General features: G+C 48.3%; 2 protein-coding genes across 10 annotated transcripts in view; one reads left to right on the forward strand and one right to left on the reverse strand.

The window, feature by feature from the left end:
• EndoA (SH3 domain containing GRB2 like, endophilin-A) overlaps positions 1 to 7,437 on the reverse strand; it is a 115,505-nt gene extending 108,068 nt beyond the window's left edge. For 6 of the 9 annotated variants that reach the window (XM_050188235.3, XM_050188241.3, XM_050188237.3 and 3 more), the window contains exon 1: positions 7,300 to 7,435. The gene's annotated coding sequence lies outside the window, so the exon portion shown is untranslated. Of the gene's footprint in view, positions 1 to 7,299 lie in introns of all 9 variants that reach the window. The other 3 variants (XM_050188236.3, XM_055076687.2, XM_055076686.2) reach the window with 2 other exon arrangements.
• A 2,383-nt stretch (positions 7,438 to 9,820) lies between these two features.
• Positions 9,821 to 14,613, forward strand: part of LOC126541930 (uncharacterized) — a 30,948-nt gene continuing 26,155 nt past the window's right edge. The window contains exon 1 of the mRNA XM_050188902.3: positions 9,821 to 10,306. The gene's annotated coding sequence lies outside the window, so the exon portion shown is untranslated. The remainder of the gene's footprint in view (positions 10,307 to 14,613) is intronic.

The following is a 14,613-nucleotide window of genomic DNA, read 5'->3' on the forward strand; positions in this document are numbered from 1 at the left end:
CAACTTAAACGAAACGCACTTGGTCCTAAAGTGAATACTAAAATATTTGCATAATTGATCTTAGTTAACTAATTAAGCAGAATATAAAAAAACATACTCTAAAGAGCGCCACATGACTGCACCCCACATTTGACGGTTACCTTTACCTGCAATTAACCATTTTTTTTTTAAATACTTGGTTCGAGTTACGCGAAACACCCTACACATGACGTTCAGCATACAATACGGCGTAAATGCAACTCGCACGCAAAAAACCTTCGGGGTGCAGCGATGCCAGAAATGATCGCGGCCTATAAGGATCCACCAGAAGGCGAACAGGTGCGTTGCGCAGGCCCCGCGATCAAGCGCACAATGCATCCTTCAACTGCTTCGCCGCATATTTTTATATGTCGTAGCTCTTTCTTTCTTTTTTTTTTTTTTTTTTTGCATTTCCGGCATTCCCCACCGCGGGCAAGTGCACGCGCGACGACGTGCCTGCATGCATGAAAGCGAACGCCACATCTGCGTTCGAGGCCCGCAACCTTCCCCGATCATGCGCCGAAATCTGAGAAGCGGCACGTGACAGATTCTTCATTGCGAGAAGTGCGAGTTGCAGGCAGCAGAAACAAAGGGAGGTTCCAATTGGCATGCATGCCCGCAGGAAAACACGTGCTCGCTATTCTCTTTCGTATTATATATAGCTCTGAGCGCACGTGGTGGCGAGTTCGACTCCCGACTGAAACAGCTGAATTTCGGTGGAGCGGAATCCAAAAAGAAAAGTCCGCGTATACTTAGGCGCGCGTAAAAGAATAAAAGACGTTAAAGAAGATGAAAGACACCTCTATATAACGTCGTCAAAACCAACCTGAACTCTCTCTCCTACCGCGGCGTCTGTCATTCACCGCGTCTACGTTTTGGACAAAAACGCGATAAAAGCTTATTTGTGATCAGTGACGACTTCGAATAAGTGTTTCAATTATTCATCACACATACGTGGTGCCGACCTAGGAGTTTGTACTTCAGACGGTTGAAGTCTACGCCGGCGCTCAAACGTGTTTGCATCTAATATTTGAGGCACGAGCCAACTCGCTCAGTTAAAGCTTTCAGCATGACGAAAATGATCGGAAATCACACGGGCGCGTAAGCTGTAGCACATGTCGCCTCTATCAAATTAAGGTAGACAGTCTCCACACGGTATACAGGAATACTACATAGTATAAGTTTGCATTCCTATCGAATTTGCAGCTAGTTTTTACATAACCTATATGCACACAGTAGTCAATAGCTGTTTAACCGTGCAGGGACAGTCGGCTACAAAAGTTTTGCGGGACACGAATTTAAAAAAACAAATTATTCCCGCAATGCTTGGGCTCATATAACATCTAAATCAAAGTCTGAGCAAACAGTGTAGTTTTTGCTATATGGCTATAAAGAGGGAACCATTAAATTAGAAGCATCAAATGCGTTAACATAGCATAAATTGACATTTGTCGTGGAAACCATGCCCCCAGACCTTTTGTGGCCGGCTGTAACTATGTCTACATATCGACTGCACTATGGAAATTGTCCACAGCCAATAGGTGGCGCAACAATCATAAGCACCGTATCAGCTATTGGCAAAATACTCGTAAGGCTGGGCCTCTCTCTGTGTGTCTGTCTGCGTGTGCGTGTACCGACCAAAGGACTTTCCACCTTACTACATCCGTAACGGTAATCGATGTGGCCGCTCCGGTGATACATGGCGTCAGACTACGACATCGATCCCGCCGAACAAAGCGCGCGCGCGACAGCGGCGGGCGAAAGGTGCTTGGGAAGAAGGCGCCAAGTGCCGACAGCGATCACGCTCGCCTACTGCTCGGCGCCGGGTTCGTTACAGCAAGGTGCTGTTTACCCGTCGTCTGTCTCATATACCTGACTGAGATTGCACGAGACACATTAGCGTGCGCCTAACTGGACGGCAACACAGTCGAGAGAACGACTCTGTCGAGAGTATACAGCCCGTTTCGACGGTGGACGAAGAAGGCCATGGGTACTCGGAAAGAGAAGTGACTATGGCAAGATCCGTGCAAGAAAGCAGTTCTTCGCGGCGAGGACGTGGCAGCCAAGCTCGAAGATCGGGTTCGCAAAAAAGCGGTCCGACCTGCGATGTGGCATGGAACCGAGGCGATTCCGGCGAGAACGTAAGAGAGCCACAAGTTGCCAAGTTGATAAAACCAGAAAGTCGACTTGGATGCGTGCGAGTTCGCAATGACGACACCGGAGGAAAAATCAAAAGTCGTCAACCTGCAGCATCCAAGATTCCGTGTTCCCTGAAGAATAAGGAGGAATGAACGCTTATTGTAAGAAACAACGAGAAAGTTTTCTTCGCACTAGGTGGGCGGCTCTCTTGGTCCAGAAAGCCGTCGGCTAATGCCGCAGCCCGGGCCCGGTCCACCAGACTTCGCTGATCTTCCAGGCTCTGTGCCTTTAACATTGCCTCCCACGTTTCTTCGATAAAAAAAAAAGAGGAGGGGGGAGGGGCATTCATCCACGTAACGAGTATAGTGCCGCGGGAGCGACATCGAGGAATGTAGAAATCCACTACGACCGACTCCGATGGAAAAAAAAAAGAAGGAGAGCAGCAGGCCGGCTTAAGAATAGGCGGAAAGGCAGGGGAAGGAGCAGCATTGGCAATGGACGAGGCCAGGTGGCGGCAACACGCAAAACGCCGAGCCGACAGGTGACAGAACGGGAAGGTCGCGCACTCTCGCACGCCGGCCTTGGCGGTGACCTCCTCACGCAGAGAGCGATTTGCTCACTCAAGAGCGACGCGCGCGGAACCAGCACGCGTAACAGATTTCTTACTCAAGCGGTAGCGTTGCGCGCGATCCGCTCCCGTCTAAAATCGCTTCTACGTCCTCACTGTGCCGCAGCATATACAAACGCTTTCGTACAGACGACGCTGCTAGAGCAGCAGCGAACGAATGTGATATTGTGTTCCTTTTCACATTCCTTGGGCCTCCTATATCGCCGTCGTTACGATGGCAGAGCCCAAGATGTTTCCGGGGGAGCTGAAATCTAACTGCTTTTAATTTTGACCGTAATACGATATAAAAGTTGCACTTCCTTTTTTTTTAAAGTCCGCTGAAGACTGTTCTGCGGTTGGCGGATGCCGAAACTTCCACATCCTCTCTCTAGGATCCCCCTATCTTGTGGTAAGAAGTATACCGGGCAGAGAATACAATGTCAAGAAAATGCACGCGATGGTTGGCTCGTTATACACATTGTAAATCCTGCGGATGTGACCCACTGTACAGCGCATGCACCGTTGTACGCTTCACGCATGAACAGCTCACGGGAGAAATCATTGAGGCTGAAAATATTTTGACATCAGGGCCTGAGCGCATAAGCATCCCATCTGTCAAGCTAACCGGGAAAGAACTCGTTTTTCTTGGGAGGCAATTATTTGCGCGTGTGCGGTGACGTTGTGCTGGCGTACAAAATTATGCTCTGGACAAATAAGCCTGTGTTGGTAGTTTGAGCTTTGTGCGTCGTCTTGTCCTTCTTGTGGTCGTTACGTCTGCGCTATGCAACTTGAAGTCCGAATGAAATTCCAAAGCGGGCTTTCGGAGTTCTATTTTCGGAGAATTGTCGCGAATCCAGAAAGCGAATTTCTGGTCCTTCCAGCAACGACAATGTATTGGACAGACATTTTATGTCTGTCCAACTCCGATGCGGCTTATTCAAATACATGTGAAACGCAGAAACGCTTTTCTGATATAGCCACTGGGCCGATTTTAACGAAATTTGTTGTACTTGAGAAAGAAAGTTAAACTCTACTGAGTGTAGGCAGCGGAATTTCGATCTAGGGCTTCAATGTTGTTACAAGAATTTTCAAAAATACGGCGGTCTAACAAAATAAAAGCACCAAATTTACAAATTAATAACTCCATCAAGAGCAGAAATCGCGGTTCTGCAAACGGCATCTATTAGAGCATTAAACGCGGACAAATTCGATATGCCAATTTATATCTTACCTGAATTCTTTACGTTGTGTACAAGGGTTCTGCAAAAGCTGCATTTTCATATTACTAAACGTTTTGAGATTCACGTGTAACATGTCAATTTTGTCCGCTTTAGATGTACCATTAGACGCAATTCACAGAATTGTGACATCATTTTTCATTGCTAATATTTGCGATTTTTGCCATTTTTTATAAAATGGTGACGACCTAAATAAAAAATTATAAAAAAACAGTCGCTAGATTTTACGTTTTTCCTTTAAATGCAACAAACCTCGTCAAATTTGGTGCAGTGGTTGCCGAAAAAAACGCATTTGCCTTTTGCGTGTATTTAGATAGAAGCACTCGAGCTAAAGCTTCCTCTTAAGCAACGGTCGATTGATGATGTCGTGGCTCCCTGTACAGCCACTCCGCAGTTGAACACTGCTGCGTTTCCGCAAGCAAAAAGAAAGTGCGCAGGAGACAAGAACGTGATCGCGGTGCCACAGAGACGTGGCTCCTCAAAGGCTTGCACATCGTAGGCATATGTGCTCTTTTCTACGCGTAACCCAAGAAGTCAATGAGTGCCCATCGATGATGCAGAAGTCATTAGTTGTTTATTCATTCTAAAATTAGAAAAAGAATGAAAGGAAGACGGTCGCCAAGCGGTCTAGCTGACTCTGATGACACCTGAACGGTGACCATCATATACATAGGGGGAATGTGTATGGTTGCAAAGGTCAGGGAGAGGTAATAGATAGCAGGAAGCATAGTAAGGAAGAGTGAAAAATTATTTACAAGCCATTTGCACGGCGCTCAAATCGTTTACCTTAGTTTACATGTATAGTATAGCTGACTGCGTTTGTTAAATGGCCCCGCAGGCCCTCACAGCATATGCATAGAGAGAGACAAAGTGATGAGCGTTCTGATCCATCCGAGGCTAGATGTATCACCGAGAGCCCATGGTCGGCAAATAAGCGCCTCAGAAGCGCTGGTCCGACTCGCCGACGAGTGTTATCAGCCGGGTCCCAGCACATCGTACGAGTTTGCAAAACATTTTTCTTTCGCGTCCAAGCACCGGTATCAGCGTCAGCACGGTAATGGTACCATAAGTCCACCATTGCATGGCGTACGCGCGCTATTGCGTCATATATGCAGGATCAACAGAGGCGCAAAGAGAAAGCGCGTTATAGCTTGCGCTATTGTCCCAGCATCCGCCCACACCCTTTATGACCCCGTTATCAGTTCTTTTCCAGCAGTTACCGTAGCAGCGCTGAAATCCCTTTATCAGTCACGAGTGTCTCCAGCCAGTGGATAGCGTACACAAGAAGCCAGAAAGAAGAAAAAAAAAAGTGAGACCAATAAAAAAACAAAATAAAAATTGCCAACTCTTTAGGCAGTATAGTGCACTCTCCACAGTGTTACATTCAAATGCGGATTTTCAGCAGCCGAATGAGTGCACTGATACGAAAATGCTCGCCGATTATGGCTGCACAATGGGGACGTCGCGTTTGAAATCTGTCCCAGCGACTTTACGTTTTGTTAACGGGAACCATTTGTTACGTTAGATGCGCCTGTTTATGCAATATTAAAAGTGATCACCTCGCGTTAATTAAAAGCGCGGAATACTATACAGAATTGTACAAGTTTATATGACCCTACAATAGACCTCACACTTTATGTAAAACAATGGAAATCATATGCCACTGGCACCGCATTAGCGAATTATAAGTAAGTCTCATTTAGGGTTTCTCTAATGACAAAAGGGTGTTTAACCGAGCTAGCTGGTTGATTCTTCGAGGATCGTAGCAGCAGAACTTGTGGAACACGTCACAAAAGGAACGAATAGACGCGGACGCAGCTGCTTGTGTTCCTCCCGTGTCTCTAATGTTCGCCAGTGTTCTAGTGTTCTCTAATGAGCTGTCGAACAAAACAGGTGTCCACTACAGCGCAAGCCAGCGCTTACGATAAAGCGTGAGCGTCTTTTTCACGCAGTGACGTCTTCAGGAAATGTGAAGCGCGGCTTACATTCCACTCTGAGGACGAGGCACGTGCCTGAGCGACTGTGGCGAGTTCTTTTGAAATACCGGGAGAGCACAGTGCACTCGTAGCGAACAGCTGGCGAGTCGAGGCTCCGCACACATCGCTGCCTTCCGCGCTATTACGATTTTGCTCTTCAGCTTCAAATCAGACAACGCTCTCGTTCTTGACTAACTGCACACGTCGCCACGGCGCTCACACATCGCACCTCTATCCTCACGTGTATCTACTGACGTCATCTCCGTGGGGCTCTAAGATCGCGACGCGGTGACTTCTACAGCCGATCACGGCCTCCACGAAATCATCTCACGCAAATTGACTAAATGTGGCAGGCCTTTTAAGAGACACCTCTTACGTTGACAGCCCACAAACGGGTTGTTTTCTTAGCTCAATTTGCACCGCACGTCTATTAAACAAAGGTTGTTGTGTATACGTGGCCACTTGTAAAATAACCTCGCAGAGCCTGAATAAAGCTCGGGCATACGGAAAGTTGCCAAAGTGTACCGGCGGCGACACGCACGACGTATTTCCGAGCGCTGATGACCTACGCGCGTTCCCGAAGGCCGGCCGAATCGTAAACCAGAAATAGTCACGTATACAACAAACAGCGCTTGCTAAAGGAACTACAATAGGAACGCGAGAAACAAGACCCTTCGCAACATATGCAGCGAACACAGCGATTCGCCGCCTCGCTGCGATTATCAGCGAAGGAACGAGTCAGCGCCACTTGAACAACGGGAGCTGCTGTATCAGAGGGTCAAGGTATCGGGTGACGAACAAACGGTCAGCACCTGCAGTTTCACAAGACAGCGACTTGGTTTCGGCGGAAACAAACCCGCACGGAAGGATGGGTATTTAGTTCCGGAGCGGCTGCGAACACAGGCGCTGAGAAACTGACGCATCCGAAATAAGACGGCGTAGAAGCGACGATCGAGGCACTGCAGTACTTTCCGATCGGCAGCGGCTTGGCCGAGCGAAGCGCGTCTTTTCAGACGGCGGGCAGACGGGCAAACGCCCCGCGCTGCGTGGTGGCCGGGAGTCGGCGATATAAATGGCAGTGAGTTCGCGAGGTAAGCCCTTTCATTGGAGCAGGGAGGGCCCGGCGGAAGACCCATTTGGAGACGTGCCACCGGGTTGTTCCCCCCGCCACTCAACCTCCTGCATGGCTCGACACGGACTCAAAACCGAGCTGCGCTGCTTCGGTCGTCCCGCGTCGGCCGAAGCACGCTCTGACGACGGCGGAAGCGTCGGAGGAAAAAAAATAAAAGCGACAAACTGGCGGGCACTCGCACGCGCTTACCTGTTCAAAACACTGGCTGCACCTTGTAATTCCGGGGAGACGGCACAAAAGGTCCAAACACCGGTTCGAGACGGGCGCACCGATCGCCGACAACCGATATGCATGCACACACAGACACAGGAAGTCGGGAGATCCCGTCAGCCACCGCGAGTGCCGCAGTTTCCCAGAGACATCTGCCGGTCGAAAGCAGAGGCCGGCGAGGCGCGAGCCGACGAAGGCGGCAAAATTGAACGAGTTTCGGTTTTGAATCAGTTGGCTGGACATTGCCGATGCAAAGAACTCCTTGCGAAGTAGACGACGAAATAAGCATACATGTTTCTGAAGACTCTCTAGTTATGTAAAACAAACTACAAAAACAAGCTTATACAAGCCAAATCGCATAGCGCGAACGTCGCTGGCTTTTTTGTACCATTGTTCGGCAAACCCTATCGTCTCAAGGACATCGCTCTGACATATCATAGAACTGTGCACCACATACGGCATATATTTCGCCTTCAGAACAGCGAGCTGTATTCAGCAACAATCCGCTCCTCACTACAGGTCGTTTTTTTTTTCGTTTTCTTTTTTTTTAATGTGTAATTACATTTATACCGTTAGCCATGAAGCTTTACTAACGAAATCAAAACACGTCGACTTTTGGAGAATTCTAATTTTGTTAACCTTGTTAGCGGAGTGCATACAGTGCACGACACAATAATTAAATGAGAAGAGTTTTCCGATTGGCGATCGCTCTCTAGTGACACTATCACGCTTCCATGGGCTGTCAAAGGAAACATTTCAAGACGTCGGGCCGGTGGTCGGGCCGCTGTCTGAAACTGAACTTTGTAAATGCAAATGCGTGGTCATACTAACGGCCAGTGGCGTAGCAACTGGGGAGGGGGGGGGGCAGTGCGGGGGGCCGTGGGCCCCGGGTGCAAGGGGCCAGTGGGGAGGGGAGGGGAGTGTCATATACGTCTGAAGACCCCCGGAAATTGTCGATATCCTCGCCTTCCTCGACTACGCCCGGGAGGGGTGGGGGGGGGGGGGGGGGGGGGTGTTGGCAGAAGACCTATGGGCCCGGGTGCCAGACGACCTAGCTACGCCACTGCTAACGGCTCATTGCCACGGCTGCGCGCGCCTACACCATATTAGCTTAGATAAGCCGCCAAGGTGTCTTCTCCCGTGCTGCGCGTCCGCACTTGTGCTTGTTTGTGTGTGTGTAGGCCTTTGTCGCCCATACTTTTTTTATGTAGTTCGGAGCAGAAGCTTGTATTTATCCTTGACATGATGACGGTGCTGAGCTGTAACTAAAATGTTAGCTATTAAGCAAAGACGGCAAAAAATGTGAGAGAGAACAAAAATGTGAGCAAAAGGAGAAAGAAAGAGAGCGCGCGATCAGACTTTCTCCGTACCTGCTGAGCGGAAGAAATCAATCTTGCCGTGCTGTGTTTGTCCAGTTCGGTTTATGGGTTTTCAGCAACCAGCCTATTGCTTCAACTCTGCGGCAACTATCTACATTAGCTGCCGGTTAAAATTCAAGCTTTTTTCTCTAAGCCAACTTCAAGCATTCCGATCAGTCATTCGATCAAATCTGACGTAACCGTTCGTTATTGCTGAACTGTATAAACGGAACTTTCTCGAGGAAAGCAGGCATTTTCTCTCGCACTGAGTCGTGTCTGGACGCCTCCTTCGTTTTGAGACCGATGGATTCTGCAGGCACGCGTCATGATTGAGCAGAGAGACGGTAAGAGAGAAGTAGAGAGAGCTGAGGGAGCCGCGGGGGCTCGGAACTAAGCAGCTATTGGATAGAGGGAACGCATGTGAGGATGACCGCGCTCTTTTTCAATGTTACAGAAGATAGGTTGGGGTGATCAGCGGCAGCATCCGATCCCGTGCCAGTATTGCAGAGCAAATCACAGCGCGCCGTATATATTAAAGTAGCCGGTAAAGAAAATTAGCAAGAGAAAACGGAATCGCAGGAAAGAAGCACGAAAAGAGATATATGTGGCGCTGGACTTTCTTTTTTTCATTCTTTCATTCAAGACGGTGTGAAGTTATATGAAAAAGGTCATTAATTACGTTATGTAGCGCTGTGAAGCCGCACATACAGCTGGCCATGACGCGACACCATGGTCTCGAGGTCGTAGGATCGAACCCGTGACCTCAAAGTCGGCAGTGCAACGCCACAGGCACTAAGCTATATATAGATATCCCGAAGATCAACAACAACAACAAAGAATTTTCATGTATAACCTGGCCGAATGAACAAATTGCAGAAAATCACGCAATAAATCTCTCTCTTTGTCTCTCCCCCCCCCCCCCCCCCCTACCCTCGTTTGTTGTTGTCCTGAGTGGCCGTGGCACATACCCACAGTGGGGGATTGGCCAAGAATCGGGTGGTTCAATTAGGTGCATAAAAATAATAATGATGACAAGGGAGTACGTCAACAATTTAAGTGTTGGAACTTGAAAGTAAACGTTTTGTGTTTGGAGAAAAAAGGAAATAATCAGATGAAAACCGGGTATAAAATAATAATAATAATTTAAAATAACAATAATAATTAATAATAGATAAGAAATAAAAGAAAGCTATCGTTGGGAGGGAGAACGATCAATCTAACATGGAAATCGATTGGTTTCAATGAGGTAATTTTGGATTGCCAAGCAAACATTTCTGTGGCTGAACCCAATAATGGAGGCTCCAAAAGATAGGATCACAGGCACTGATAAAGTTGGACCAATAGAGCGAAGCGTTTCTCGCAGTCTCGTTTCTCGTCTTCGTTAGCCTCGTCTTCTACCGCGAGACTCGGAAGGCGCACGAGAAGAGGAGGACGAAGAGGCAGGTAGTGAGTGGAGCGGCTGTTCCTTTCAGGCGCCGCGGAACAACTCGCAAGGCTTCTCGGTTCGCGGGCCAGCACAGCGCGACGACGCGTCCATGCGCAGGCAGCTCAGCAGTGGCCGCGGAAAGTGCGACAGACCACTGGGCTAGGTCGCGCTGAGGAGGACCGCTGTGCGCCCGCTTTACGAGGTAAGCTGCTGCGTCGAAGGGACGCCGCCATCACTCGTCCCGGTGGCCTATGTGCGGCATGGTTATGTCGCCAGCGAAAAAAAAAAAAAAGGAAAAGCGGGACCGTCAGTATGCGCTTACAACGAATACTGTAAGTTGCACCCCCGCCCCCCTCCCCAGCAGTTTTAAGGTGACCGCGGGCGTATTATGCGGCGTGCCTTCATGTGTACCGATAGTTCCTTCCTCCCTTGGTAAGAACAACACGACCCGTGAAAGTGACGGTGCACGATTGAAACGATACGAAGAGCTAGTTGTGCGTACTTATCTTCCTCCACTATCCGACAAAAAAAAAAGAAAATTGACGCGCGTCTTGTCTTTTAATTTTATTGCGCTTCGGTATAGGCTATCTGCTTTCGCGGTGTAGTATGGTATACAGGAGGCCTCGCAAACGCTTCGCGAACGCGGCATTTTTTACCAGTCTGTAGAGAGAAATAAACGGGGTTTCCAGTGTGGAAACCGTGCCATATCACGCTGTTCTTTCAATATCAAGAGTTAACGACATACCGTGCCTCTGGTGCCACTTTATAGAATATTGCACTTTTTTTCCGCCGCAAACCGCATTCAGCTTTAACGGTTTCACTCGCGCGATAACACCAGCGAGAGAAGCGGCCCCGAGGAACTTCCGGTCACGGGCCTCATCAGTCTATACTGTGCCGGAACACGAAGCGTGTTTTTAAGTTCTTCCACTGTGCTCAAAGTCTATTCTGAAGTTTTGAGATAAAAGACATGTGCATTACAGCTTAATATTAACATATAAAATTTCTCGTATATTTCAACAATGCTGACTTGTAAATTTGTCGTTATGTACAGAGGAAAAGTGTTAAAAATATGCGGGCTTAGATCTTAAGGCACAGCTCCTACTCGATTTAACGGCCAATGCTTGTCTTGCTCGCAAGATATAGCGGGCTACGTCGGTGAAGAGAGTTAGCCGTTTTCTTCTTTTGTTTTTAACTCCTTTCAAGCGCGTTTGCCTACATGAAATCCACTGATTTTCTGTGTGGGTGCACTGTTATTAATGCGACAACGCTCATAATTTGGTTTGATAACTACGCACGCAAAAATTAAGACAGTATAAAGTAGTTGTACGTCTACTAGAAACATTGCATGGTGGAAATTTATTCAAAGCTACTATAAATGTTGGCGCGGGGATTATGACTCTGGTTCTCCAGAGAACAGCGTTTTCCCGAAGACTAAGCTCAGGTGCCTTGAATGGTTTCGATTGAGCCTCTTGTGGAAGTTGAGCTACTTGCAAAAGTATATCATCAACTTTACACAAGACAGGGCCTTTCTGTCGAAGCCTGGGCTACTGCTGCAGATGACAAAACTCAGAGGTAACGCGCTTCCAGAATGAATGTCTGAGGGACATTCTGCTGTAAAGTTGTCACATTTCAGTGGCAAATGACTGACTCCATCAGCATGCTCTTTGTTCCTGAGCTATACTTCAAGGTATAGTTGTAAGCAGATAACACAAGGGCCCAACGTGCAATTCTAGAAGAAATGGCCTTGTCTTGGCCAAGAATCCGAATAACGGCTTGAGATCTGTAACAGCGACAAAAATATCTTCCCCAGAGTGGTGGAATATTGCAACGCCATGAAATAACGCTAAAGCTTTCTTGTCGAGCTGGCAGTTTTTCTTCTCGGCAGATTACAGGCTTCTATAGATGCAAATGCGACCCGACGGAGAGGCATCGCAGGTGAAAAGATCTTTCTTGGGGTCGCAGTCAAGCAATACGAGAGCTGTAGTTACAAGTCGCTCTGCTTCTAGAAATGAATCTTAATGCTCTTTTTTTTCCAAGCCGATGGAACTCTTAAGTCCGACGACTCTAAGCAAATCGCTGAGGAACGTTCAGAAATCACCGTGTTCCGAGAGCTTCCTCTTCGCGGACGCCGGAGTATGAACTTGAAACGACTCATTACGACTGAGGGTTTCGGCGAAAACTGGTTGCTCAGGGTTCGCAGGAATATTGCCAGAGTAGTTCTACCCCGGCACAAGAAGACTCTGCAGAATGCAGTACGGCCTAGAAACACAGCAACTCAGAAATACGAAAACAGCGTGGCACGTATCCGTTGACATCGAAGAATTGCTCCATCCGTTCTAAATATTTTTGCCATGACTGGACGTGGGGCTGGAAGAGCCCAAGGGTGCCGTAAATTGCTGTCTTGCAATTACTGCTTGATCCTCGTCACCAAAATTGTTCATTGTCCCCAAAGAAAAGAGGCGCGCACCACATTCGTTCGAAGCTCGTGCCGCGACTGCCGCCGACCTGGCGCGCGCACTTATTTTATTCAGCTAAGCCTAAGCACTGCTAACTTTTAATGGCGTTAGTTTTCAGAGGCGCATATTCTAACAGAATGCTAATCGCATAGAAATAGAAGTGTAAGGATGGACCAGTCAGTCTCGCAACTTTGGGAAGCACGAGTTTCGTGACAGTGAACAGCTTAAGGAATTGAAGATGAATTGGCTCGCGACATTTCAGCTACAGTGGAGCCTCGATATCACGAGGTTGTACTTGCAGCGAAAAACTTCGTTAAATCGCCGGTTCCATTAATTAGCGGTTTTACGGTTTCAGCATTAAAAGCAACCTCACAAATTTCTATATAGAGCATTCCTGGTGGATAGTATCTTGTTGGCAAGCACTTATATAAACGAATGGCAAGAAGGTCGGGCCATAATAGCGCCGTTATGAGCGCCAGCGCGTACGGTGCAGATCGCGCCGAGACCAATACATCGACGTGGCTCATGGCGTCCGATATTTGCATGTGTTGCGTCGCGCAGCGCCGTAAACCTCCGACGCCATGGCTGACCACGATTTGCGCCCACAGCCGGCGCCCACAATTTAAAAACAACATGCTAAAAAGATACGGATATTCGTCCTGAGCAAAAAAAGAAAATGAAAAGCCAGTTTCGTCAGCATTTATTGCGATAACAAAGAGAAAACTACGCGAAGTAAGGTTCGTAGTTTTATCGGTGTCAACGCGCGCGAACGCTTCGCACCATGTCTCGAAAACTTGAGATTGGGCGACGTATCGCCAACACTGGACGCGCGGGAACCCGATGCCAATCAAGACACCAACGTCTCGGCTCGGGCTTTGCACTTGCCGCGGTGAGATTACTTCCAAAATATGGCGCGTGGCCCGTGCATGGGCGCGAGCTCTATAGGAGAAGGCAGATAGATGCCGCGAAGCTTTACTGTCCGGCTACATTTGTTTTTATTGAGAGTAACCCGCCCGCCACTGTGGCTTAGCGGCTATTGGTGTTGCGCTGCTAAGCACGAGGTCACGGCCGGCCCCACGTTGATGGGGGCGAAATGCAAAAACGCCCGTGTACCGTGCCTTGGGCAGCCGTTTATAAAAGATCCCCCGGTGGTCAAAATTAGTCCGGAGTCTCCCACTGCGGCGTGATCATAATCAAATCGTGGTTCTGGCACGTAAAACCCCTGAATTCAGTTCAATTATTCAGACATCGCCTCCGCTGTTTGTTTTTTTGTTTTGTTTTTTTGTTTTCAATGCTGGCCAGGTGCGGCCGATCCAACTGTTCACCACCCTCTCCTACTCTCCTTTGCTACTCTAACCCGTCGGCTAGCGTTCGCGCCTGCTTTGCGCTCGTCGGAAAGAGTACCATCTGGGCGGTGCCTAACGACGTAAGTCGGAGGAAGACTGACAGACGCGTGATAACCTGATAGACGCAGGAACGGAGCGTCTAGCTACCGCTTCTCCACCGGAACGGCAGCAGCGCGCACTCAGACGCAAGCGTGATGCCAACAAACATGGACACCAAGGACAACATAGGGGAAATAACTTGCGCTTAATAAATGAAATAAAGAAACTATAAATTAATGGAAATGAAAGTGGATGAAAATAGAACTTGCCGCAAGTGGGGAACGATCCCACAACCCTCGCATCCCACATGCGAAGGTTGTGCGATCGTTGCGGCATCGAGAGGAGGCGATGACTGAGAGTAGTTTGGTTGGGTTTCACCACCACGCCCATTTCGCTAACGTTAGACCTTTGAAAAGTCCGGAACAGGAACACATACTTAAGAACCTCGCCCCCTCACCCCCCCCCCCCCCCAAAAAAAAAACAATAAACAGAAAAGCATTCAGCCTCACAACCCAAATATATGCAGAGTGGTCGTTCAATATTCAAATAAAAAACGGGACCCATTCACCGGTAACATGGTAACTCTGAGCCGTCACAGCTTCACACCATCAGCTCTGGTGAACACATACTTCGAAAAAGGAATAATGTGATAGTGCATATCTCAACGA

This window comes from Dermacentor andersoni, chromosome 2 (genome assembly GCF_023375885.2).
Source record: "Dermacentor andersoni chromosome 2, qqDerAnde1_hic_scaffold, whole genome shotgun sequence".
In the NCBI taxonomy this organism is placed as follows: domain Eukaryota; kingdom Metazoa; phylum Arthropoda; class Arachnida; order Ixodida; family Ixodidae; genus Dermacentor; species Dermacentor andersoni.